Source organism: Fundulus heteroclitus, unplaced genomic scaffold, assembly GCF_011125445.2.
Source record: "Fundulus heteroclitus isolate FHET01 unplaced genomic scaffold, MU-UCD_Fhet_4.1 scaffold_67, whole genome shotgun sequence".
Classification (NCBI taxonomy): domain Eukaryota; kingdom Metazoa; phylum Chordata; class Actinopteri; order Cyprinodontiformes; family Fundulidae; genus Fundulus; species Fundulus heteroclitus.
Window position 1 is genome coordinate 1,740,241 of NW_023397110.1, and position 26,959 is coordinate 1,767,199.

Sequence of the window (26,959 nt, forward strand, 5' to 3'; positions counted from 1 at the left end):
TGCTCTACTAACCCATCAGTGCATCCATGGAAATGCCCCGCCCTACCTCAAAGACCTCACACCACAAACCTCCTCATGTAACCTACGCTCAGGAAACAAAGCCACCTTACAACTCCGAGGACTAAGCTCCATACTATGGGTGATCAGGCCATCTGCTCAGCCGCTCCTCACCTCTGGAAATCTCTCCCAGACCCCCTGAGGTTTCCTCAAACACCAGTCTATTTTAAGAAAGGTCGAAAAACATATCTTTTAAAAAAAGCATTTTCTAAAATGAATTGTTGTGCTTTGGCTTTTAAACCTGTTTTTGATCTTGTTGTACTCTTTAGCAACCTTGGTATTGATTTTAACAATGAAAAGGGCTTTACAAATAAAATGTATTATTATCATTATTATCATCATCATTGTTATTATTATAATTATTATTATAAGTGTAACGCCAGTTTGGGACGTGACAGACTGCATTTCCCATGATGCAATGTGGTCAAAATGGCCACCAACTCCCATCATGCAACACGGCCCAAAATGGCCGCCACCCCTAACGATGGATGACAGATAACGTTGCTATGATGATAAAGTATATAACGCAGCCGCACGCTGCATTCTGCCTTCTTACTTGGCGCCCCGCCAGACTGGGAAGACACACACAGCTGTTTCATCCCGTGGGATTCAACCCCACACGCCACATGCTCGATAGCTCTTCGCTGGACCGAAGATTGTCGGAGCAAAACCATCCCTGTGTTGAACAGGAGGTTGACTTTAAAAAGTACTTTTGAATCCCCTTTGATCAAAGACTGAGGAGCCACCTTATCTCCCAGTGATCGTAAAAGGGACCACGCTTTCGTTTTGGCCAAACAGAGCACCAGAAGAGCCCAGAGACTTCGGGGACCCCATTTTCCTTGCTGCATGACGGACCTGTGCTTGCCGAAGCACTCCAAGACGCCCGCGGATTTGGAGCTGGGACACCCCTGAAACAACACAAGTAACGGGTGATGTTATTTAAATGTGCCTGGGCAGATGTAGGATTTTAGTTTAATGCTTGTTTACTCCAAGACGGAGTTGTTTTAACTGCTGAGTATTTTTTCTTGTATGTGCATGCATTTTGTAAGTGATTTTGCCTGTGTTGATTTGTGGTTCTTATAAGTGGCACTGCCGAGAGCTGATTTTTCCATCTTTTTCCCCGTTTCTATCTTTCCTGTCCTCTTATCAGTTAAATCTCTTTGTGAACCTCAGACCCCCCCCCCCCTTTGATTTCTCATTCAGGTCGCCTCTTAATCTAGATGCCACCCCACATCAGCGTAAGCGTCATTAAGACCTCCCCCTTTACGTATCACGCAAGGTGATGCGTAAGGGTCACGTGTCGTCATAGTCGGCATCTTGGGAGGGTGCAGGAAGCTAAGCTGTAGCTAGCTTGTTGGAAAACTTTGAAGCGTCCATTTGGATTCTCAAAGCTGTTTGTCTCTCAATGCTGTTGCATCAGTGCTGACGTCTTGAATGTGATGTTTAAACAACTGAGTGAACTAAGATTTGCTACCTCTTATTTTAATCAATTTTTGACCTTTATTTTTACATATATTTTGCATGTTTAATTTAGTAGTGAATAGAGTTTTCACGGTTGTTGAATCAGAGACTTACTGTAACAGGGAATTGCTTTTGGTTCAATAGATTAGATTAGATTCAACTTTATTGTCATTACACAGGTACAGGTACAAGGCAACAAAATGCAGTTTAGGTCTAACCAGAAGTGCAATAGCAGCAAGTGCAGGATATACAATGGTTCCATAAGTACAGGACATGGATATGTACTGAATAAATATAGAGATGAATACTGTTATAAACAGAATTTTACTGATAGATTTGTCCTATGAATATAATATATAGGTAACCAGTATTGTGAACTAAATTTACCGCTGGATATGTACCGAATATAATATACAGGTGGATATTACAGATATGTACAGATATGTATAAATAGATAACTAGTATTGTGAAATAAATTTACAACTGGATATGTACCGAATATAATATATGTACCGAATATAATATACAGGTGTATTGTACTATAAATAGAGTTTTACAGATATGTACAATAGCATAATATACAGATGATTGTAATTATAACACTTTACATGTACTTTGAATATATGTACAGATGGCTATTACTATAGGCAGAATTGTGAGCATGATATACAGGTAGCTATTACTATAAAATGAATAAAGTTTGGACAGAAGCTATTTAAATTAAAGTGCAGTTGGACCCTCGACGCAGCGTTGGGAAAGTGTCCCTCTATCTTAAGCTTGTAGCAGTACCCTTTTCAGATTTGCTCTGGCTGAGCTATAGGCTTGTGCATCTCCTGATCTGAAGGCAGTGTTTCGTGTCTTCAATAGGAGTCGCACCTTCCCGTTCATCCATGGCTTCAGATTTGGGTATGTGATGATCTGCTTCTGGGTTGTAACATTGTCAATAGTGGTATTAATATAATCCAGTACAGAGGAGGCGTAACAGTCAATGTCTGTGTGAGAGCCACTGGTGGCTTGAGAGGCAAACATCCTCCAGTCTGTGTGTAGAAACCTTTCCTGAAGTGATGAATCTGCTCCTGCAGGTCACACCTTGATGGTCTTCACTGATGGCTTCACACGATTGATGAGAGGTGCATATTTGGGGGTGAGGAACAAAGAAAGGTGATCTGACTGACCCTGGTGGGGGGGGGGGGGGGGGGGGGGGGGCGCGCCGTAGGCTCCAGCCACGTTTGTGTACACGTGGTCTAAAGTTTTGTTTCCTCTGGTGTGGCAGGAAACATGCTGATGAAATTTCGGTAGCACTGACTTTAAATTTGAATGAATAAAATCACCTGCAACAATAAACGCAGCTTCAGGGTGAATGGTCTGTTGTTTACTGATTGCTGCATGAAGTTCTTTCATAGCAGACTTAGCATCAGCGTCCGGGGGAATGTAGGCTGCAGTGATAATAGTGGAAGGGAACTCCCGTGGCAGATAGAACGGTCTGCATTTAACCATGAGAAACTTAAGGCTAGCTAAGCAATGTCTCTCAACAAAAGCAGAGTTTGTGCACCAAGCTTTGTTATTTGCACAGTCAATGCACAGTCCCCCACCTCGGGTCTTACCGGAGCCATCTGATGTTCTGTCCACCCGGAATGTATGACGTCCCGCTAGCTCAATAGCATTGTCTGGTATTCCGCTGTTTAACCATGTTTCCGTGAAGATTAGGACATTACAGTTCAAAAGTCTCTTGCTGCATGTAATGTTGAGTTGGATCTCCTCCATTTTGTTCAGCAGCGACCGTACATTGGCAAGGAAAATGCTTGGTAAAGAGAGCCGGTGTGGTGTTAGCTTTAGCTTAGCTTAGTCCTCCACGCTTACCCCGCCTTTGTTTATGATCTAAGCGCCGCCTGGGAGCACTTCCGCCTGGCCGAGCTGAGTGCGAAGCCTCAGGTCTTCTGGCGATCTCAGGAAGGAGTCAAAGGTTGTCCATAAAACTGTCAGAAGTTTGTAATCCAATATCCAGAAGCTCACATCGGGTGTACGATGTAAGGGCACAACTGTTCTGCACGAACAGATCCAAAATTAGCAAGAAAAACACCGCAAAATTGCAGAATCTGGAGAGACCGCAAGCCTTGTGATGTACTTGCGCCGCCATCTTGGTTCTTTTATAAATAAATAAAAGCAATAACTTGTGGAATAGTAATTGTTTGTGTTCATTCAAATTCAGAGTTGCATGGTCTTTTAGAATATAGAGTTACCTCTTTTCGAGTTAATATCTGACATTAATAAGAGAGACACTATCATTGGATGGTGATAAGGAGTAAGGGTTTAAACTCTAATTGCAGTTATAATTTGAGTTAGCAACACTCCTGGATAAATCTCATCGGCCAGAAACCGATCAGTCCTCCTGTTTCAGCATAAATGAGTCCTTAACAGCTAATTAATAAATGCATTAGTGGTATTTAGTCATTACAAGTTTAGAACCTTGGAATCACCACCATTTGAGCCATATTTTGTTATAGCTACTATTTGAGTTTGAATGACCTATTGTTAACATTATAATACTAAATTATAATTAATAATAATAATCATATTCAAACAGCTTCTGGCATAACATAAGCATCTGGGCAGGGGGATCTGATTGTGTAGGCCTCACCCCTGATGGCTTCCATGCCCCCATTTGCATTTAAGGGATCTGGCTTGGGTGTGTGTGTGTGTTTTTGGGGGGGCGGGGGGAGGGGTGGTGGATGGGGTGCCAGTTGCCTTCCAGAGGGGCTGGTGAGCTAAGCTGGGCACCCCCTTTTAACCCTCCCAGTTTTAAAAGCACTTGAGAACAACGAGCAGCAACATGACATTTGAGCAAGTGGATGCAGGCCCGGGGTCTTTTTCACATTCCTGTTATTTGATTGCCATCCGGAGTTTGAGGGCATGACCAGGAGCGGGCCACCTAGTTGAGGTCGGGTCTCGGGATGGACGTTAGGTCTTGAGGGTCAGCTGGAGCTGGCACTCTTGCTCTCCCCAAGAATACAGGGATAGAGCTTAAGTATGGAGGACAGGGTGTGGGGAGGAAGCATCCAAGGTTTCATGGAGTGGAATCGGGTTGGCTAGCCCGTTCGTTTCATGTTGGCCCCATCTCCAGGTGGGAGGGCTCGTGGTTCGTCTGCGCTGGGATCAGGGTAGGGGGTTGGGCCGGAGTATGGACTGGGTAGGTTGGGTTTGAGGACTGTTGAGTTTGGGGTGGCCACCCCCATCATGATGATCGGGTCAACTTCCCAGGTCTGGGGTGCCTGGTACCTGGACCTGGGAGTGTAGAATGTGTGTGGTGAGTGCAAATGTCTGTATAGTGTCCCTTATTTTAATTTTTTTCTTGCGTGGGTAAGAGTGTCTGCATATACGGGCACTAGGGTGAAAACATGTGATTGTGACTGTGCACCAGGTTTTCTGTACTGGGTGGACTGCCCCTCTCCTGGCGCATCTAAGGTCTCCATTAAGTCTGGAGCCCATGCTCCCCGTCCGGCTCCCCATCGTTGACTGGCACCTTGACCCGCTGGTGCATTGGTGGTCATTGTCGCAACATCCCTTCTATAAAAGATTTTGTTGGCTCATCGACTCTTCAGGAATGGAACTGGATACCCCTGGTATAGATTATAACGTTTTCCTGTGTTGAAATGGCACAGCCTGAACTTTGAATTTTTTGCCAATGCTTTAAAATACTGTTCACCAATGCAATCCATGAAACAATTTAAAATAAATTCAGCCTCAAGATGTGTAAAGTTAGCAGAGACATAATCAAAAAGAAGAAGCTGTTACTGTACCAAAATGTGATTATTCAAAGTATTAAACTATGGGAACCAAGTACAAATTCATGCCAGATAGTTTAGTTTTTTGTAAAAACAAATAAACATGAATAAAATGTATAAAATCCCTTCAGCTTTAAAATTATGCACCATTTTGTGTTGGCCTATATAGCATTACATTTTAATAGACTATAATTAGGTTTGTGGTTGTGGCAAAAAAAGAAACAGTTCTAAATCTTCAAAACACTGTACCTCTGTATTGGCAGGTTCTGTAAATAAAGTGTACACAAACACCTGTTCAAGGAAGCACTTTATTTAAACTGGGGTTGATTTTCCAGTGAGGCTCCCCCCAGAGGGTGAAAATAAAAGTGCACTGTTGTAAAGATGCTCAGCTGTTCTGGTTTCTCCGTCAAGCCAGGCACGGTTGTTTTGAGCTTAGCAGACAGGCGAACGCAATGAAAAGTAAAAAAAACGGCAGTACAAACAATGACTAACACAGTGAAAGTATGAACATCAGGGTTTCCCGCAGCGCTATCTTGGCAAGGCCGCCGCCTCGCCAAACTCATGCTACCGCCTCGCCAACATAAAAAAAAAAAAATAAATAAATAATAATAATAATTAAAAAAAAACGTACGGTTCTTTGTTGTTGCTTTTGCGCGTGCATATAGTGAATGGCAGGGCAAAAACACATGGAGTTCTCGCTGTAAAGCAAGACCGACTCTCGCGGTCTTGCAAAAGACTTCCGAGCCTGTGAGTGCGGGCCGAGGGCTTTTGCGATTGCAAGTACGGTATTTCCCCCACAGACCACCAGGGCGGCCGAGCAAACCTTTGTTCGACCTAAAATGACTAATCATCCAAAACGGTATGGAACACATTAATTAACTGAAAAATGTTGCATAGTATGCCTTTAATAAAGTTGACTAAGTTTATCAATAGAGTTCCTGAAACATAAGAGCAAGGTACCTGTGTTGAAAGATGACATTATGTATATATTGTAGACACTGTTATCGAACACCCAACTTTGGAGAAACAATGTGAGATTCAAACTCTAGGCAAAGAAAAACTGACACACAAACAATGAAACTTGACGGTTTGAAGCAGTGACATTCCCACCAAAGTGTGACCTAGCTCTGTTATAAGTTTCATCAAAACAGTGTTATTAAGCATAAAGAATAATGATTTATCACAAACAGCATGGAGTTCTGTTATAGTATAACATGGTAAACAGAATGACCATGTCAGGAAGCTTAACAGATATAGCAAGATAAAGCAGCAGATAATGGAAATAATCAAGTGACAAGAAGAGATTAATTCAGACAACAGAGACTTCTGAGGAATAGGGCATATAAGATGCATCTCCTCTCCATCTCTGTAGACACGGTGAGATCACTGATAGATGGATGAGCTGGTGGCCTCAGTAAGGAATGAGAGGATTGGTATAAACGTATAGTTATGTTTCGCATGGCTGGAGAAATTGCTGTGGATCTCATCATTATAACAGACAGTTTTCCAATGATTGGGCAGCAAGGAATCATTCCAAAGCAGAAAGGCATGAGGCAGATGAATTGGTACTTTTATGATCAAGACATTTTGCCACGCTGGTTGTATTATTTTGACGGAATGCTATTAGAGCCTATATATTAAACTCCCTGCAACATAGACTGTTTTTTTCTCACTCTCTCTATTTGATGCATTATTTGCAAATAGCTTTTTTCCTGTTCTTTTGAAAAGACTTTAAGGCCTAAATGGTTGGTAGTAGCTCTGCCCTGCACAACAGAATGAACCTGTGTTTTGTGCTTCTCAACAGTTAGCTATTTATGGTGTGTGCAGTAGTCATTGTGAGTGGAACTTCTGGGTGCTGGAATGAGTAGATGTTTAGAGCTTAAGTTAAATGATTTTTTTTTTCAACCTTACAAAACAAGCAATTTTGTCATTTTGTTGGCTTGAACCTTATGGATAAAACTTGAACCAAAGATGACAGAAGGGGAACAAGCTAACGTTTTGGCTGGTATACACTGAGTCATCACACTTTGTTCTTGCAAACTATTTTTAATTAATTCAGGATGGGCAGATGAATCATTTTAACTCTGTGGTACTTTTTCTAACACACTGTTTATGTACTAATGGGTTTTGTTCCAGTTATGTCTCCAGGCTCTTTTCTGGCAAAAGATGAAAATGGGCTTTCACTGCCAAATATATATTTTTTTTCTCCACACCTTTACTATACACTACATTGTAACAGCTGAAACCACATTATTTCAGATAAACTCATGCATTGTGTGATTAATGCAAAATGTATGCTTAACAAAGACATTTCTGTTACCTTTGCAGGACACTGTCTTGAACAGTTACTGATTGCATGCCCCACCTTGCTTGCCCCACCTTGGCTGCCTCTCTGATTAGTCCTCTCCTTGCTGGCCTGTTAGTTTAGGTGGATATGCATGACTTATGCATATCATGCATATCCACATATTTGTACATATTTGTGCAATACTGTTTACTTTTTCAAATGTTTTATTTAATACTGAGATGTTCGAAGTTTCCAATTCCAATGTTGTATTATAACCTAATCATGCATTGAATTTCTCAACAACTTCATCCAGGACCTTTATGGTGTGTCTCTTGGTCTTTTGCTTATGGTTTTCTAACAAACCTCTTAGGCTAGCTGGATTTATATTAGGAAAGAATTACAAATGGATTTAATCTAATTACTAATTAGGTGACTTCTAAGGGCAGTTGGTAGCACTGGATATTATTTTTGGGGAAAATAGTAAAAGGAACTGAATACTTTTGAACACATCTTTAGGTCTATCACAAAAAATACATAATATAAAAACATTTAAATTTGGGGTTGTAACAGGACAAAATGTGAAAACGTTAAAGTGGTATTAGGATATTTGCAAGGCACAGTACTCACCTGACAATGAGTCACAGTGACCTTAACCTGACAATCCCTCCTTATCTTAACCTTTAAATAAAGATTGGTTCTGTAAGGAGGGAAGTTGTGTCTCTATTGCTTTTGCTCTTTAAAAAATATTTGCAAGGGATTGAGATCACATTTTTACGAGTTAAAGATGCATGTTAAATACTGTACAATAAACTACATTTATTGAATATGTCCTGATCTAAGAAGGACATCTAACCATTTATTCATTTGGAAATCAACAGTTGTCACCACACCCCCCTTAAAAACAGCTACAGGGATATGAGCTGGAAAGCCAGATTGAGTCATCTTTGTGGTAATATGAGCAAAGCATGAGACAAATCTTGGATCAGGTACTCAGAAAATTGTGGCAACTATTGAATAGATGAAAGGCATAATACAGTGTATTTATGACCTATAAACCCATATTTGGATTTATAGTAAATAAAGGGGCAAACGCAGGTTATAAATTAAGAGTAAGAACTGCAGTTTCAAAAAAAAGAAATGAAAAAGGTCTCTGCAAGCTTGTCCAATAAAGTATAAGTATTGATTTTATTATTTGCATGTGAATTTGTTTCTTTTGGAGGGAGTTTGGAAAATCAAATTGTGGCACTTGATAAACATATTAATTTATGACATTGAAAAATGAATATGAAATTGTGGCATACACTTGTTCATCTGTATGAACAAGTGTATGGTAGCTGATGTTAGAAGTTGAACTATGTCCCTTTCTTACAATGTTCTAGTCCTATGCAGTTTGCCAAAGTTGACAAATCAATGAGTTCACTCCAAACAAGTGCCTGCACACATATCCATGTTTGTTAATACTTCTCATTGAGAAGTAAAATAAAAGCAAACCATAGAAATTATAACCTGGCCAGCCCGATTGATTATCTGTAGCACTCTCCATTCTGCACATTATAAATGGGGGTCTGCTTCTACCAAATCTGTTTGGAGAAGGGAGGGACATGCAGCAGAATTCTCCGAGCTGATTGGACAAAGCGACACCTAGTGCCCAACTAAAAAAGATTGGTTTCAATAAGAAACCACAAGAAGTTACCGTAGTCTCAGAACTTGTTGCTGTTCTTCTTTCAAATAAATTGTGGAGTCTGGCAAAACGGATGTGATAGCAGCTGCTAAGCGTGCGTCCTCCTGCGCTGCCATGTTTATGTTGGTTCGTCTGTGGGCTCAGCAGCTTTCCCCCTTTTGTCACAGCTTTATGTCCTGTGTTAAACCAATGTTATTGGCCCAAATAGTTTTTGGTTTTGGGGACAAACGGTTAAAGTGGGAGCGGTACAAGATGGATTCTCATGTGTTTGTGAACACACAATTACTGCGAGAATTCAGTTTGCAGGCCTTCAACCAGGTTAAAGTACACTGTTTCTCTTCAATATTTTGGCATAACAGCTTGTTTTAGAGTGATGCATAGTTTGTCTTTCGTGTCTCAAAAGTTTCAGGACAGAGGGACAGGAACTGGAGAAGGAAGTTCAAAAATGCATAGATAAAAAGAAAACAAGGTAGAAGAAGAAAGCAAAGATAAACAGCAAAGGGACAGATCTAAAAAAAGAAAATATAATACTGGGGAAAGATATGCCAGAACAAAGTACAAGACTGGAAAAGGAAAGTGAAAGAGGAGTAGGAAAATTACACAATCTAAAAAAAGGACCATTAAAAAGGAGAAAGAAAAATTGGAGAGGGAAGAAAACGCTACCCTGCCTCCCATCAAAATTGGTCAATTGTGCAAAGCATAATAGTTGTACAATAAATGCTGCGAAATTGTAACACTGTCTCGCAGCAGTATGGGAAACTGCCACAAAGCGTAATGTGCTGATTGGAGTGTTAGGACACAATTTTCGCCTAGGTTTTTTCTCAACCTTTTGTGAAACTATCAAGCAAGGAGGAAACATATAGAATTGGTGGAAGAAAGGTATGGCAATGCAATGACAAATGCATTTCATCCAGCAGATGAGATTGGAGGATAATGTTTCAAATCTGTTAAAACTTTTGGATTCTATATTTACTTTTTAAAAACATTTTCTTGGTCCTATGGACACTCACATGTTAGGTGTAAACAACATCAAGGAATGGCTCCATCCTGCTTTGTTACTGTTTGCAGAATAATGGCAAGTGCGATAGTGTACAAAAGCATGTACAACCATCTCTCTTTCTCTCTCTCTCTCTCTCTCTCTCTCTCTCACTATATATATATATATATATATATATATATATATATGGCTGAATTCAAAAGTGGACTGTGTGATTAAAAGAATGCAAGGAATACAGAATCATGGAGCAAACCTGGAAAGCAATAGACTGTAAATTATAATAGAGCTATCACAAATTCTACAGGCAACACATAATGAGTCTTTTTTAAAGGATCCTAGGATACTAAATTAACTTTAGACACAGAAAAAACAATTATATATCTGACACTAATTCAGTCTCTGTCTGTCTGTCTATCTAAACACATACACACACTAAACACACAACTCAATGCCAACAGTCTTATGCCCTATACAAGTGTTTATAATTGGGTCTCTAGCATCTGTTAGTTTAGTTGCTTGTAAAGAGAAAGGGTGGCTAATTGGCTGTTGTCATGATGAATACAGTCAAATGAACTTCACACTGACAAAATAAGCCTAAGAAAAGCTTTTGATAGGAAAACAATTGTCCCAATTTTTTTTATCACAGTGAAACCTTGACTAGTTCTGTGATCTTTCTAGAGTGAATTATATTATTTGTGTGTATAGTCCATTCATGCTTTATCATTTATGTGCCTAATGCTTTGTTTTAAAGTTAATAATCTCATAATTTTAAAAATAGAAATATCACAGCTCCTGGGCATTTCCCTAACCCTTTCTGTCTCGCACTCATTCTTTAAACAAATAATTTGATAACCTTGAACTGCCACTGAATGTCATTGTCATTTTACAGCAATATATCGAATATATGTTTTCTAATTATTGTCATGGTTTTTAGATGTTTTGCCCAGATGCAGACACAAAACGGAGGACAGAGCACAGTTTAAGATGTTTATTTAAGTTCAGGTTGCAGAGAACGACACAGTTGACTGGATCTATCGAGGTCTGACATCAATTCTGGAGAAACTGCGGGAAGAGAGAGGAGATGGATTATGAGAGAGCGAACCAGAGGGAAATCCCCAGAAGCCGAGCATCTTACCATTTAGTTGGGCTGATCTAACCGGGGAAGTAGTGCCGAGGGAACTCTGGAGTTGAATGCTCATGATGGTTAACAGGTGGCTAGCAACAGGAGGGCGGGCTGATGGTAAGTCGGCGAGGGATCCGGAGCGAACCACGGCAGACAGAGGTGACAGATGGATTAACCAGAGAACGGAGGGAACCAGCAGAATCCAGGGAGGAGGAACCTCGAGCCCGACTTGGTAACGCCAAGGGAGTAAGAGGAGGATTGCCAGAGCAACATCTGAGCGTAGTGGATTCACGGGAAGCTTGGTTCGTCGAACGGGAAGTCAAGGCGGGTGAGTATCCAAAAAGCCAAACTAAGAAAAAACAGGAGATCCAAAATTAGTCAGATGTCAGAGAACAGAGACTCACAAGTACAGATTTCCATGATCAGGTCAGAGGCCACATCGTACCACGACTGGGTAAGGCTCTGGTGTCTTCCATCTTTCTGTGCCCTCCTTAAGACACCAGTGAATTACTGCTCCAACGAGCCGCAGGTGTGCCCCCCCCCCCACACAACAATAATTTTAACAAAATTATTGTTGTGGAAAAACTAAAATTTTATAGGAATCCTTTAAGTATTAAAGGGATAAAAAGTTGCAGAGTGCCTAAGAATAGCAAACAGTATAAGGAGAGGAAAAAAATAAGTGCTCAATTACCACACAATGTGAACTCAGTCAGGAGAAGCTCTTTCACACTTACAGTTTTTTTGAAGCGTATGGGTGAGAAAGAGTGTAAGAAATTCAGGGTTTCTATCTATGCGCACACACGCAAGCGGGTGTGTGTGTGTGTGTGTGTGTGTGTGTCTTCCTGCACAGGGAGGGGGTGTATCTACTTTAGTGTATAAAAAAAGTACAAGCTTAATTGGCAGTACAGCCGGGAGTGACATCCAAAGTTACTTCTACACCACCATCTCTACCCACATCAAGTCTACTGACTCCACATGTCAGTTAAGTATCTCTGTAAGCGTTCCTAATTTTAACAAAAAGCACCAATAGATCACATTGTGACACAGCAGTGCCAATCTTTGCTTAGGCTCAAGTTTTAGAACATATTTCTAGTAACATAGTTTTCATTAACAAGTAAACTTCTGCAATGATCTTTGGGTCACAACAAGTTTGGCTTAACCTTCTCATGCCAACCATTCTCTTTTTAATTTTAGATTAAAAAAACAGATTACATAAAATCAAATAAAAAAATAGAAATCAGTAAATAAACTAAAGGATACATAAAATAATCCAACAAAAAAGGTGAACCTGTGCACATTTCCACATGCCAAACCAATAAAATCAATATCAATCCAAAGAAAAAAAAAAATTCAAGATCTCCCTCTTTATCTGGAACTAAAACCAAATCCATCTCAGTGATCACCCATTTCTCTGCTACATTCATCTACAGCTCTTTTATATTTAGACCTATGCAAATCTTATTCTCTGCTCTCTTTTAGTATACACAACCATGACAATAGCTGTACCTGCAGCATATTATCAGCTAATTTACCTTCATATGATCTTGTCACTTTGTTTAGATGTTCATTTTTTGTTAAATATTTTTGAGGAGGGATCCTACATATGAAAAGAGAAATAAAAAGTTTGTTGTTTTGTATACAGTGATATTCAATGACTTTGAATATTGTTGAAAAGTGTCTTTATTTCAGTAACTCAATTCACTAAAGGAAAGAATTACCACGGATTGACACAGACTGATGACATTTTAAAGCCTTTATTTATGTTACTTGTGATTTTTTTCTACCTCTGGCTATTAAAACCCAGAAAATAAGATTGGAATATTGCATCAGACAATTAAAGAAACAAACTTTTCAACTTTAATACTGAAATAATGTTTTATTTCAAAGGTACATTTAGTCTGATAAAAAAACACTAATAAAATGCATAATGTAATTTATTGAATATGACTGCAGTGTTTTTGCAAAAGACGAAGACATGCTTGGATTTGTGCAAATATGCATCATATTAATATGGCCACTGTTTGTCAGGGTTCAGTTTTGGCAATCTCACCTTGGACAGTGCCAGATTCTTCCACCATTCACTCAGCCCAGTTCCACCCCACTCTAATCATCTCCAAAGGGAACTGATTCCACCTGTCAACTCACCTATATAAACTCCCCTCAGTCAGCTCTTCCACGCTGAATCGTCTTCACCCAAACCTCTTCTGCCAGTCAGAGCCTCCCATGTCTGCCAGTCAGAGCCTCCCATGTCTGCCAGTCAGAGCCTCCCATGTCTGCCAGTTAGAGCTTCCCATGTCTGCCAGTCAGAGCTTCCCATGTCTGTCTGTCAGAGTTCCCTATGTCTGCCTGTCAGAGTTCCCTACGTCTACTCCTGCCTGCCCGCCTGCAAGTACTCTCTCTGCTGTGCTGCTGGTTCTGCTGCTACTCCAGCGCTGCAAGTACTCTCTCTGCTGTGCTGCTGGTTCTTGTGCTACTCCAGCGCTTCAAGTACTCTCTCTAATGTGCTGCTGGTTCTGCTGCTACTCCAGTGCTCCAAGTAATCTCTCTGCTGCGCTGCTGGCTTTACCTCCAACCCCAAGAGCTCCAAGAACTCTCTCTGCTGTGTTGCCAGCTCTGCCTCTACCCCAGCGCTCTCCCACCTGCTCTGGAGGCCAGAGAATTTAATAAAACAAATAGCATCAGCTTGTTGTTTTGTCAGGCCAAATCTCCTTCTTCAGTAAAAGCTAGATAATGATATGCAGCTCTACCTAGTTGACTTCACTCCTTTACAAATCCATTAGTATGGTTTTATGGCTAGTGGAAGTGTTTGTTTTGCAGGATGTCAAACAGGCAAGGCCAAGCTCACCAAAGGCTTTAACCTGGTGGAACAGTTCAACACACTGGGACCGAAAAAAATAAGCACATAAGCAGTGGTGCGGCTGCACCACAGCTGCTTGCCAGGTCTTTACTGCGGCAGAGCAGTCGCTCTCCCGGGCAGCGACAACAACATAATGCTGCTGGAGTTAGTCAACCCATTTTTTTAGTTACAAACACACCTTCCTTACATTTGACAGCATTTAGAAATTAAATAAACTTATGGGACCCCCCCATATAAGCTCTCAGTGAAATTGGTTTGAGGTTAATAATGGGGTATTCGCGCTCGGCAGCATCTGCCTGCTGTTCGAGCCTATACAGGGAGGCTGATCTGGGACTGCCGTCTGCTCGCTTCTCTGCTTTCCTCCTTTCAAGTCAGACTTGCTAGCACGACTTGTATAGACTAAATATAGTGCATAAAACACAGGAGGATTTTGTTGCAACGCCACTTCATGTTCTACACGGACGACTACATGGGAAAAACTGCAATGCCTAATTTTTTCATTAAGTCCCGTCCTAACAGTTTAATGGGGCAAGTTGGTGACATTACTACAAGAGCATACCTTTTTCCTGTTTGAGGGTCTTTTATTTCTAATGCTTTTAACATCCATTCTTGGGATGTTTGACCGTTTGTTGATTTTACAAAAATGGACATTTTAAATGCCTTTACCCCTAGATTATCTTTTATACATGTTTTATAGGCTCATGAATCGCATGAAAGAGTAATTGGCTGTCCATTAATTGTAAGTACTATGTATGGTTTTTCTTTTAAAGCATTAAATAGCTCCCAAGCTCCATACACATCTACTGTTTTTAATGGCTTTGGATCCCCATTTACTCTCGCCCCTAGTTACATTTTATATGAAGAACCACCCCTGCGGCCTCTTCCCCGTCCCCACAGATGAGGTGCTTGCAGTGGCGGCTGGCCAGTAGGGGGCGCTCGGGCGCCGCCCCCTTTAAATCGTTTAGATAATAAATGATTTCTGAACTGCAAAGTACTTAGAAATGTATTTATTCATACTGTGTGTCCAATAGACATGTTAGAATTTATTAAAATAGTAAATACATAATTCTATTTAATTGCTCACATTGTGCACACTTCCTCCTTTCCTATGTGCAGGGCGCCGGTCTAATGGGAGTGAATGTAGGCGCAGGAACTTGGGCAAGCACGTGATCTGAGGCTGACTTTTAATTGGTTATCTAGGGTTTTGCATAGGGGCGCACCGCTCTGCGTCCCGGACACACCTATTCTGTTTTGTCATTACTGGTAGAGTGTCAGTACTGGCTAATTTTTTTAAAAACATTGTGTGATTGGACAATCCCCGATTCGACTCAGCTCAGCTGCAGTTCGTTAGGTTGATTCACGGTTATGCTTGCAAAGTTGAGTAGTTTCAAAATGAGAGAAAATTCTGTTTTGTCTTTACAAAAAAATGCTTTTACAAAGCGTTCACTTGAAGAAAAAAAACAGGATAAAGGAGCTTGGACCGGATCGTCTTAATTTACAAATTCAGCAGCAGGCAAGTGATCTCTCCACTCCATGGTTGGATAAAGCAGTGTAGGTAGTAGTCAGCCAGTGAAGAAGCGTTGGATACTCAGTGTAGAAGACCATGAAAGGATTGCTGCAGAGGTGAGTTGTTGTGGAAAATCACTGTTACACTGGTTTATTGTAATGTTATTTAATATATTAGGAAGATGTGCTTTGTAGTTAGAAATACCTTTAGTTGTGTCTATGCTGTGTAGGTATGTTGATGTAATGTTTGTCAGCAAGATATTTTATTATTTAAGTTGTACTGGGGAATAAAACATTTGGTTACTGAATTTTGTATAATCTTGTCCCACAAAAATGCTGTAACACATTTCATAACACAGCCTTAAAACATGGCAGCAAATGTTATTAAAATCAGGAAAACAATCTAGAAGAAGTCTTTTCAGAAACTGTCACGCTCTTGAAGATCCTCATCACCACACCCATGACCACAGCAGAAGCTGAAAGGTGCTTTTCAACTCTGAAAAGAATCAAGACTTTTCTGAGAAACTCAATGACTCAGGACAGGCTGAATGCATTGGCCATGTTGTCAATGGAGAAAAGACTAGTCACAGAGATGACTGACTTTAACAATTAAGAATATAATTGAGAAATTTGCTGGGCAGAAGGAAAGGAGGGCAAAATTCATGATCAAATAGTGCTATTTTTTAAGATTTGCTTTGTTTGTTTTTCATTTGTTTGTTTGTGTGCGCCCCCCTCAGTTTTTTTAGCACCAGCCGCCACTGGGTGCTTGTGTCTGATTGGGACATTCCCTGGACCAATGGTGACCCGCAATTCCAGCATCCCTCATCTGTTTTTAGTGATTTGGGCTGAAAGCCCCCTCGGTCGCTAGGACCGCCCCTGCCTCCTCGGACGCGGCGGCGCTGCAGTCGCCGGCGTTCCATCAGCCAACCCAACCCCTCCTGCTGCACGGGGCTGTCGCTCATCCTGCCTATTTTGTGCTTGAATTAACTTACAACGCGCAACGCCAAGCCCTTATATAGATATAAATATATTTATTTACATACATACACACATACACATAGACATACACACACACATTTTTTATTTCCCCTGTTGTTTTTCCTAGTGCTTATTTTTAGCCGGCACACAACATTTTTTCATTGATTCACCTTCAACACACCAGCTATTTTATACTTTTTCTTCCAGCTCTCCAAGTATTTTTTTAATATTAAGAAAAAAAAAAAAAAATATATATATATATATATATATATATATATATATATATATATTTAAAAAAAAAAAATAAAAATATATATATATATATATATATATATATATATATATATATATATATATATATTTAAAATGTTATTACAATAAATATTAATATTATATATATATATATATATATATATATATATATATATATATATATATATATATATATATATATAATATTAATATTTATTGTAATAACATTTTAAATTTACTTGGATACACAAACTTTTCATCCCCTCTGGGATATCCCTTTCTACTTTGTCCTGAACCCATCCTAATTACTTTTGAATTGTGTTTATATAGGTTCCAGGACCTTAATCCTTATATATATATTAGGGCTGGGCAAGTTAACGCGTTAATTTTGCGTTAACTCATTAGACTATTAACGGCGATATTTTCTTTAACGCGCGTTAACGCATGTTGCTCACATGCTTTTATTTTGTGAAGGTCTGTTGCTGCGGTGTAGGGGTTTGAATCAGAACAGTAGGTGGCGATAATGCGCCAATAACCTCGCTGTCAGCCAAACCTCGGATTCAGAGTAAGAAAGGTGCTGGCCGGCAAAAAACAAAGCCGACATGCGGAAGGCGGTGTTTCCCGCTTAGGCGAGGCGGTGAGTTGCCGGCCGGAACAAGTTTTGTGCGGAGCGGAGCGGGGGGGTCTGCATCGACGCTGTCGGTGAAGTCGCTTCTCGTTTCACTATATGCACGCGAGAAAGCAACAACAAAAAACCGCGTGTCAACATCAAATAAACGCAAGCAACGCAAGCATATCGAGTTAGCAAGCATTTCAGTTTAAAGTTCTTCCAGCATCAATTTATCACTAAATGGATAAAGCAAAATCCGTTAGACGAGCCCTGGATAGATATAGAACAGAAAATATGCAATAATATCATGATTTCAGATTTGCCGTTTATTAGCTCAAATATAAAACGGCATACATGCTTTAAAAATATCAATATCAGCTCTACTCTGACAGCATGGTGGGAGTTTCTTAAAATGACAAAGTCGTCACTTATCCCATGCAGTCGTACACCCATCTGGAACAACCCTGACATCCTACAAAATAATAATATGATAAACTTTACATACTGGAAGAATAAAGGTATTGAATATCTGGAACATTTACTTGATGGAACCGAGTTCATCAATTTTTCCAAACTAAATATGCAATATGGCATTAGTAAAAATAAATTTTTGGAATATGAACAACTTAAATCTATAATTAGAAAAAAATTTAAGCATATTAAAGGTGGTTTACAAATCCCAAGTAATATATTAGAGTTCCTAGATTTAAACCCCCCCAAACTACTGTCTAAATCATACAGGACACTGACTAAAATAGATGATTCAATATCTCTTCCTATTACGAAATGGGAAGAGGATCTATCAGTCAACTTTGAACAAGACTTCTGGGCTCAGATATGTCTAAGAACTTTCAAATTGACTAGTAACACCAACTTACAACTAATACAATACAAAATCCTTCACAGAGTACACTACACAGGACAAAGATTATTCAAGATGGGTCTGGCACAATCTAATATCTGTCCTCACTGCATAGGCAATCATCCTGATAATTATTTTCATGCGTTATGGTTATGCACACCAGTCCAGAGGTTCTGGACACAGATATGTAATGACTTATCAAAGTGCTTGAGCTATAAAATTACACCTTCCCCATCAGTTTGCTTGCTTGGTAATTTTGAGGAAAGCCCTCTTGGGAATAAAATAGTTTACATGGTTTTCACTGCACTATGTATCGCAAAGAAAACTATCCTCATGAATTGGAAAAGTAAGGAGAATCTCAGTATCAATCAATATAGAGATCTTTTGTTGGATCATATTAATCTTGAGACAGCATCTGCATCCACATCTGTTCGATCTCTTTGGGCTCCTTTGATTAGCACTATCACTTAGTGGAATGGGGGGCGGTGGGTTGCTTCCTGCAGGGCGCAGTGGCTGGGTGGAGGGGTTCCTGGGACTCTGGGGGCACTTGGAGTGGGGCGCTTGGTGGGTCTGACTCCAGGGTCTGTTGCCCCCATATGGGAGGAGCTTGGGAGGCCTACGGGTGGCCCACAGCACCGCTTGCGGCGCTCTTGGGGAGCTATGCGGGGACGGACGTGGGTTACTGACCTGGTAGCTGTGCTGTCGCTGGGTGGGTCCTGGGTGGGTCTGGGGGCCTGGGGTCCCTGGGGCGCGCCGCCCTCGGGCGGGGGCCCCGGCGGGGCCTCGGGGGTTCCGGTTCCGGGGGGTGTGCCGCTTGGGGTCTGGGCCGGCGGGCGCCCGGGTGTCCGCCCCTGCACGGGGCCTCTGGTGCGCTGGAGGTCCTCAGGGCCTGTTGAGCTGGTAGGGGGGGCATGGTCATTAACATCTCAGGGCAGATGCTCTTCCCCTTCTTTGGGTTGGCATTCTGCTTGTGGGGGGAGGGGAGGGAGGGGGAGTAGTGACTTACCCAGCCTGGATGTCTAGTGTCGAATGTATGGTGAGATGTTTGAATGTTAGTGTTGGGGAGGGTTTAAATCTACGGGTGGTGTGGGGGGGTGGGGTGGGGGGGGGTTTGGTGGACGTTCTGGTGGGCTTGTGTCCGGCCCCCTGTCCCGGTCCTGGTCCGTGTAGTCTCCCGGTGCGGGTCTCACCTGGGGGGTGGGGTTTGGGATGGCTCTTGCAGGCTGGCTGGCCAGGGTCCCCCATCTTATTAATTAATTTATTTAATTATATATTATTATTATTATTATTATTATTAATATTTTTTTTTTTTGGGGGGGGTTAAATACAGTTGGCATGGGGGGTGGGCTGGGGTAGGTAGATGTGTTGGTCCTGGTGGGTGGTTGGCTGGCGGGCCCTGCGGCCTCTCCCCGGCCCCCGGGCTATGGTGGTGCCGCTGGAGGGGCCCCTTTCTCCGGGTGGGGCTTTCGGGGAGCGGGGGTGCCTATTGGAGTCAGTAGGGGAGCTGGCTCCCTGGGTTGGCTCCCCAGTCCTTTGCTCCCCATCCCCGGACTCCTCCCTCTGCCTGCTCCATCACGCCACCACACATGTAGGTCCTTGGGGAGAGGGCGTTACTGGAGGTTGCCACCTTTTGGTGACGTCCCTCTCCCCAATTTTATCATGCATTTTAGACACTTTCACTCCAAACATTTTCACAACGCACATCCATGTAGGCCACGATATGGGGGGGTGGGGGGGAAGACGTCTGGGGGGGGGGCTTATGTTGTGTGAGCCTCGCCCCGGGCGGCTCCCTTCACCCCCTCTCGCATTTAGACATTGAGGGTTCTTCTGGGTAGTTGCTTGGAGGGGGGGCGCTGGCACCAGCTCCCTTCCGGAGGGGGGGTGGGCTGTGCCGTGCACCCCCTTCGGTGCTCCCAGTTTTAAACACACCTGAGAACAACATGCAACAACACAACATCTGAGCGGGCGTAGGGAGGATCGGGGGTCTTTTGCACACCCCCGATCTCCGATCGCGGCACGGAGTCTGGGGCCTGGAGGAGGTGCGGGCCACTGGGTACGGGGTCTTGGCGGGGGGCTGTTGCGGCTGGCCGGCGGCTTACCGGATCTGGAGCTGACGCCTCTGCTCTCCCCAGGAAGGGATGGGGGGCAGGGGTGGCTAGGGTAAGGTCGGGGTGGGAGGGGGTTTATTAGGTATATAGTGGGTGATGGGGGGCTCTGGTCGGATGGCCCGTACGGGTCGTGTCGGCCCCCCCTCTTTGGGGGGCCTGGTCCGGGGGGCGCCTGGTCCGGGGGCGGGGCCGGGGGTCGGGCACAGGCAGACGTATTGTTGAATTGTGGTGACCCCCCCCCCACTTGGGATTTTTAGATGTGAATGCTATGTGGGAATGTGTGTAAAGCGTCCTTTTTGTTATTTATTTTTTATTTATTTTTTTTTATTTTATTTATTTATTTATTTTTTTGGTGTCTGTGTGTGGCGAGTGGGGCACAAGGGAGGGATGGTGTGAATGAGTGTTTTTTTTTTTCCCAGGTTTGGGTTCGGTCCGCTCCCTCTCCCAAGATCATCTCAAGTCTCCGCTAGGTGCGGAGCCCATCCCCCCACGTCCTGCCCTCCTCCGCTGCGTTGGCGGGCGCCTTGACCCTCTGGCGCGTTGACGGTCCTCGGGTTTGGGGCGGGTTCCCGGGTGGGCGCCGGCCCATTCCCGGCGGTGGCTCCGCGGGGCCTGGCCCCCCGGGGGGCGGCCGGGGCCCCTGCCGCGGGGGCGGGGCGCCCCTGGGGCCTCTGGCCCCCAGGGCCCATGGCCAGGACCACTTCAGCGCGGCCGGCTGCCGGCGGAGCCCACGGGCTCGTCCCCGCGGCTCTTGAGGGCGTCGGCATTGCGGTGGCTGGGGGATTTCCTCGGGGTCGTCTCTCCTCTTTCCTCAGGGGGGGTTGCAGATTTCCTGTGAAGGCCCCTCTCGGGCGCATTGCTTTGGGGGCCCCTTTGGGAGTCCGGGGTTATGGGTTCCCTGACCCCTGCCTCTGTGCGCGGGGGAAGGTGGGTCTTCGGTTCTCCACAATCACTATCAAGCCATTTCCTTCTGGATAATTTTCACCTAAACTAGTGCACTCTCACAATCTCCCACAGGTGCTGGGTCCCAGGTATTAAATGTTCACTTATATATAGAAAGGCTATAATTTAATTACTTTCTTTTACTTTTTTTTTAGGTATCACATTACACATGTCAGCTTAAATAATAATACATATGATTTAGCAATGGTATCAAGATGTTACACGATTGTATCTGTTGCTTTATGTCTGTTGGTTGTGCTGTTCTTTTTGTGTCTCTTTCCAGGTGATGGAGCAGACAGAGGAAGTTTTATCATTCTCTTCCTTTTATCTCTTCTTTCTTTCACTTCTTCTTTCTCTTTTTTTTCTCTTGTTTTTCTTTTACTCTCCTACTTTCCCATTGTAGTGTCCATATAATTTGAAATTCTCCCTGCAGGAATCACAATAAAGCTATTTACACGCACAAATCAAGCGGAGCATTATGGCGAAAGCTGTTTGCTCCACTTGTGAAAGTAAAATCTGTCGAGCTCTATTTGGCATTAAGATATCAATTTTTATTGCCACATTGCTAGACAGGACACTGGGAAAAAAAAAAAAAAAAAAAAAAAAAAAAAAAAAAAAAAAAATAAAGTTCTTCCAGCATCGAATATGACAGAAACAAGTTAGTTGTAACCACTGCCAAGTTAAACTTTGGTATTGAACATAAAATGGTATTGCTGCTCCCTGCTGTTACCTCAGAAATTGCCTGTTTTTGGTAGATTTTTTCCCCATAAAGAGAATTCCCTGTCAGTGGCAATAAGCTTTAATTTATTGCTATTTTTTGTTTTACATGTTTAAGTTGAGCTTTACACTAAATATGTGTTACTGATAAGTGCTACAAATGTTACAACACTTTTGTTCATATGGCAGCAGAACATTAAAATAAAAGTGCTCTTTACACTACTTTTGAATTCATTCTTGGAGTTTGTAAATACAATGCGATTAGTCGCGATTAATCGCGATTAAATATTTTAATCGTTGCCCAGCCCTAATATATATATATATATATATATATATATATATATATATATATATATATATATATATATATATATACATACATCTTTCAGGACTTTAACCTGGATTTCCCTTTTTGTTTTATCTACGTTTTCAGGACTTTAACCTGGTTTTCCTTAACTTCTGCGACGGACTTAAACCAGCAGCTTCGAGAGACTCAAACTCTCGATTAACTTTTCGGGGAACTTTTAATCACCCGTAACAAGGGACTTAAACCCTGAATGACGGACTTTAACCGGCCGTTTAAAACTTACTTGCTGTGGTGTGTTTTTCTCCCGGTCGGATCCCGTCAATCCCTCGTTGGCGAAAGGAGTTAACCTTTGACGCTGGCCCAGCGAGGAAATTACCTCCCGGGACTTTAGACAGGTCCTTGACTAAGACCACCGGTGGGTTTCAGCGCGTTGCTCCTCTTGTCAGCGAGCTGATATGTTGGGATCCGGCTCATGGCACCAGGCTGGTGAGGGTTATTAAAGATAACCCCTTTTATCCTAGAACGAAAACCATACAACACAAGTTTAGACTGTTCTATAGAAAAGGACAGAGGATAAACCCAACCAGAGGACTTTTACTCCCTGACAGTTTGGGATTGTCTGTCCCGGGCCATCTCTGTCCTTTTGCCTTTATTGTCACACATCAAAAAAGGGTCAGAAGCGTTGGGTCAGGAGGATTCAGGAATTTACAACATGGGGGTTGAAAACAAACATGGGGGTTGAAAACAAACAAGGGAGCAAGCTTTGTTGCGGATGGTGATCAGTCACCAGTTTCATGCACAGCTGGATAAGGCAAGGCATTCCTTATCTGGGAGGACCATTTGTTCTCCCTGTCTAAGGTTAAAAACAACAAAACCTTCCTGAAAGCAAACTCTTGAAACAAACCAAATGCTGTAACTTGATAAAAATAAAATGATTACATTCATATTTCTCCAACAGTCATTGTGTTCTGCATTAGACAATGTAGCTCCCTTGAAAAAGAAGGTGATTATTCACAGGAAGCTGGCTCCCTGGTTTAATTCAGAGCTGTGTTCCTTGAAGCACAATGTTAGGAAATTGGAGAGAAAATGGCGCTCTATACACCAAGAGGAATCCTACCTAATCTGGAAGGACAGTCTATCGTTGTATAAAAAGACCCTTCTCGGAGTTAGAGCAGCATATTTTTCATCATTAATTGAGGAGAATAAAAAGAATCCTAGATTTCTCTTCAGTACAGTTGCAAAAAACTTACTCAGAGTCACAGCTCCGTTGATCTATCCATTCCCTTAGCTCTTAGCAGTAATGACTTTATGGGATTATTCATAAATAAAATTGATTCCATTAAAAATAAAATAATTGGCATCCTCCCAAACATGATTACCTCATCCTCAGTAAGTGAGGTAGTGTTGGAGGAATCTTTTGAACCTGTGCGGTGTTTGAACTGTTTAAAAGCAGTAGAGCTTTCTGAGTTATCTAAAATTTTAGCTTCATCTAAACCTTCTACCTGTATGTTAGACCCAATCCCAACCAAGTTGTTTAAGGAGATATTCCCTTTGATCAGTGGCACTATTTTAGACATATTTAATCTATCCTTAGTAAATGGATATGTACCACAGGCATTTAAAGTAGCTGTTATTAAACCTTTAATTAAAAGAAACCATCTCTCGATCAAGATGAGTTAGTACATTGCAGACCTATATCTAATCTTCTTTTCTTATCTAAAATTCTTGAGAAAGTAGTTGCTAATCAACTTTGTGAACATTTACTAAGTAATGACCTACTTGAGGAGTTTCAGTCAGGCTTCAGAGCTCATCATAGCACTGAAACAGCTCTGGTGAAGGTCACTAATGATATTCTCATGGCCTCAGATAATGGACTTGTGTCTGTACTTGTCCTGTTAGATCTTAGTGCTGCATTTGATACAGTTGATCACAATATTCTCCTACAAAGACTTGAGCATACTGTAGGGATTAAGGGGAAAGCATTAGGCTGGTTTAAACCTTATCTATCGGACAGATTCCAGTTTGTTTATGTTACTAACAAATCTTCTTCAAACTCTAGGGTCACTTGTGGAGTACCACAGGGTTCAGTCCTTGAACCAATTCTCTTTACTATATATATGCTTCCGATAGGAAAAATTATTAGAAAGCATGGGATTTATTTCTACCATTATGCTGATGACACTCAGCTATATTTATCCATAAATCCTGATGAATCCAATCAATTACTTCAACTGCAGTCATGTCTTGATGACATCAAAAGCTGGATGACTTTAAATTTCCTGCATTTAAGTTCTGACAAGACAGAAGTTGTAATATTTGGACCAGAGTCCTCAAAAAACAAACTTCTTTATCAACCACTTAATCTAGATGGCATTAACTTGACCTCTGGTAATAAAGTAAAAAATCTTGGTGTTATTTTTGACCAAGACATGTCATTTAAATCCCATATTAAACAGGTTTCCAGGGTTTCCTTTTTTCACCTCCGGAATATTGCCAAAATTAGAAACATTCTGTCCAGGAGTGATGTTGGGGAAAACTAGTTCATGCATTTGTTACTTCAAGGCTGGACTATTGTAATTCTTTACTATCAGGAAGTCCACAAAATGCAGTTCAAAGTCTTCAGCTGATCCAAAATGCTGCAGCAAGAGTTCTGATGAAAATCAACAAGAGGGATCATATTTCTCCAATTTAGCTTCCCTTCATTGGCTTCCTGTTAAATTAAGAATACAATTTAAAAATTTTCTTCTAATGTATAAAGCCCTTAATAATGAAGCTCCATCATATATCAGAGCTCTGATTGCCCCACATGATCCTAACAGAGCACTTCGCTCTCAGACTGCAGGTCTGCTGGTGGTTCCTAGAGTCTCTAAAAGTAGAATGGGAGGCAGATCCTTTAGTTATCAAGCTCCTCTCATGTGGAACCAACTCCCAGTTTTGATCCGTGTGGCAGACATGCCGTCTAATTTTAAGACTAATCTTAAAACTTTCCTTTTTGACAAAGCTTATAGTTAGAGTGGCTCATGTTACCCTGAGCTATCTCTGTAGTTATGCTGCTATAGGCTTGGGCTACTGGAGGACATCAGGGCCTATTTTCTCACTCTACTGAGTTCTACTGTTCTCCAGTTTTGCATTGCTTGTCGTCATTTCAGCTTTTAACTTTTTGTTCTCTCTCTTTTTTTTCATAGTAAGTAGCCTACACCTGGTCTGGCGTTCTGTTAGCTGTGACATCATCTAGGGAAGACAGATCACCCGCTATTACCATCTAATGTAGAACAGATTACTAGATCAATGTGTGCTTCTGTGCTTGTTTGTCTCTCTTGTTGCGTCTCTGCTCTGTCTGCTCTAACCCCCAGTCGGTCGAGGCAGATGACCGTTCATACTGAGCCCGGTTCGGCTGGAGGTTTTTCCTTCCCGTTAATGGGGAGTTTTTCTTTCTGCTGTCGCTTCATGCTTTCTCAGTATGAGGGATTGCTGCAAAGCCATGGACAATGCAAACGACTCTTCTGTGGCTCTACGCTTCTCCAGGAGTGAATGCTGCTTGTCGGGACTTTGATGCAATCAACTTGGTTCCCTTATATAGGACATTTTTGACCAATCAGTATAATCTGACCCGATCTGTATATGATTGAAATTTGACTTTATAAAGTGCCTTGAGATGACATGTTTCATGAATTGGCGCTATATAAATAAAATTTAATTGAATCATTATATACCCCCAAAACTTCAGAAAAATTACATTTGTTGGCCCCTTACCAATAAACTGGACTGGAGTCACGACACAGATGCTCTTTACAGGAAGGGTCAGATCACACTCTCTGCCCCCTTGTGTGTTTTTATCGTCTATTTATATAGCACCTCTTGAGAGGTGCTATATAAATAAAGTTGTACTTACTTGCTCTACCTGCTCAGGAAGCTGAAGTATTTCGGAGATAAAAGGGTGCTCCTGAAAACCTTCTTCGACTCCATGGTGGCATCAGCCATCTTCTATGGTGTGGTTTATTGGAGCAGCAGCTTATCAGAGGAAGTGGCTAGATAAAGTAATAAGAAGGGTCAACTCTGTCCTGGGATGCCCCATGGACCCAATGCAGGTGGTGGGAGGCAAATGGAATGTAAGAAAAATAACATCATTTATAGACAATGTCTCCCACCCAATGGATGCAACTGTTGCAGAGCTGGAGGGCTTTAACAGTGACAGACCGCTGCAACACAGATGGTCAAAAGAGCGCTTATGTAGGTCCTTCATTTATAATATCTGCTGCTTAGAATAAACTCAACAAGTGTTTACCACATGCTAACAGTTGCACATGCTCTGATATACGGGGCTAACTTTTTGTTCATCACATTATCAGTCAACCTAAGCTTAGAAATTGTTTGCGGACTGGTTATTGTCAATTTTATTGGGTTTTGATAACTGTAAGTACGATAACGTTCA

At 41.9% G+C, this 26,959-nt stretch overlaps 1 long non-coding RNA gene across 2 annotated transcripts; it reads right to left on the reverse strand.

Moving 5' to 3' along the window:
• Positions 1-11,254: 11,254 nt before the first annotated feature.
• Positions 11,255-26,463, reverse strand: LOC110368988. Of its 2 annotated transcripts, XR_002428599.2 has the most exons (4): positions 26,420-26,463; positions 22,811-23,044; positions 11,401-11,737; positions 11,255-11,327 (listed from the first exon to the last, which is right to left on the reverse strand). It is a non-coding gene; the product is annotated as an uncharacterized LOC110368988 (long non-coding RNA). The 2 variants fall into 2 exon arrangements; XR_002428598.2 differs by lacking the exon at positions 26,420-26,463 and having other exon boundaries at positions 22,811-23,093.
• Between the last annotated feature and the right edge of the window lie 496 nt (positions 26,464-26,959).